Consider the following 1,999-nt stretch of genomic DNA (forward strand, 5'->3'; position numbering starts at 1 on the left):
ATTGGGGGGGGAGGGTTAGCATTAGGAGATATACCTAATGTAAATGATGAGTTAATGGGTGCAGCACACCAACATGGCGCATGTATACATATGTAACAAACCTGCACGTTGTGCACATGTACCCTAGAACTTAAAGTATAATAAAAAGAAAAAGACCACCAACATTTAATAAATTGCATTCTGTGGCAATTGCTTTTTCATATTTTCCAACTAATTGGGTAGGAATTTAGTTTCAATATCACTTTTAATAAATAAAGTACCAATTTAAAGTGCAAAATCTTTCAACATCTATTTTGGGGAAAATATCAAGAACATTTTTCTGTTTGCCATTGGTTCACTAAATTGAGTCCTTGAGAACCTGATTTTTTTTTTTTTTTCACCAAAGAGTCAAGCCAAATGAAATTCCATCAGCTTTAGTCAGGGTATATTTCTGGGTTCTCTCCATGTCTAGCTTAGTCCTAGTTTTAAAATTTAAGAATTTAAAGCTCCGGAGATATGTATTTATGTAAATACACAGAACAGGGGCAAGGCACAGAGGCTCATGTCTGTAATCCTAGCACATTGAGAGGCCCAGGCAGGTGGATCACCAGAAGTCAGGAGTTCGAGACCAGCCTGGCCAACAGGGTAAAATCCCATCTCTACTAAAAATACAAAAATTAGCTGGGCGTGGTGGTGCATGCCTGTAGTCCCAGCTACTCAGGAGGCTGAGGCACGAGAATCACTTGAACCTGGGAGGTGAAGCTTGCAGTGAGCTGAGATTGTGCCACTGCACTCCAGCCTGGGCAACACAGTGAGACACTGTCTCAAAACAAAAACAAAAACAAAAACACACAAGACATAGAGGTAAATATTTATGTACATAAATATATATACCTGTTAATATTTGGCCTGGCAAAAACTAGTTGGCTAAATTATTTTTTGGGAAAAGGCTTTGGTTCAGTAGCAGAAATGAATATGGGTGTTATTCAAATGTCTGTAAATTAATGAGGGCCCTTTGGGGTTAGTTCAGCTTAAGCATTTTGAATCTGAAGAATGAATGGTCTATGTTAAAGACGCTTTTGGGGAATGGGGAGTGGTGGCAAGCACAACATTGCATCCCAAACAAAGCCAAGGTGACAGGGCACCTGGCCTCACATCCATGAGTACTTGAGAAATTGATAATCAAGATGGAACAATGTGTTTTTCTTTAGAAAGGAAAGGCAGAGATAATGGCTAACAAGAAAGAGTGTGTTTCATTGGGAACTCTATGAAAGGATTTCACAATTGTTCCCCTGGCAACTCTGGGATTACTTAATCACCTTCTCCATTCCACTTCTTGTCTCTCTCAGAGCTGTTCAGATGGTGATGATGACCTAGAGATCCCCAAGAGTGTGAATACATTTGGTCCATAGCCAATTTTCAGGGGCTCCATCTTCAAAGCAGTGCCAAAAATTATCCCAACAAGGAATTTCTGACTCTATGGGTCACACAGAAGAAAGGGAGGGTGGGAGGTTTGGGAGGCAAAGCCCAGGAAAAATTAAAATAGGAAAATAAAACATAGAAGTTAAAATTATTTTTTGAAAGACTAAGTACTTACAAGGTTAGCTTTTAAAATAAAATGACTACAAACTCCATATGGTTTCAATTTTGCTTTAGTATTCTGCAATGCTTCTTTTCAATAGATTGACCCAACATATAAACACATACAGATACACAAATACAATCTTTGTATTTGCCATCTAAAACACCTAGTATCCTACAGAATTACCTGTAAGAGTCTCAGTTAAGTAGACACTGGAAAAACAATCAGAATCAGATTAAAAGATAAATGGGGTCTCACTTTGATAGCACATATTGTTAACTAGAAACAACGCAGAGAATATTAAAGTAAAAATCATCCCATTGTATGAGGCTTATAATAAACATTACAACGGGATGAACAGGGATAAAATCGATTTATACATTTGTATGGTTACAGTAATTTCTGTGAAGTAGATGGTGAGTATTTAAGGATGTATAT

This window comes from Rhinopithecus bieti, unplaced genomic scaffold, assembly GCF_001698545.2.
Source record: "Rhinopithecus bieti isolate Rb0 unplaced genomic scaffold, ASM169854v2 scaffold_53, whole genome shotgun sequence".
Taxonomy (NCBI): Eukaryota; Metazoa; Chordata; class Mammalia; order Primates; family Cercopithecidae; genus Rhinopithecus; species Rhinopithecus bieti.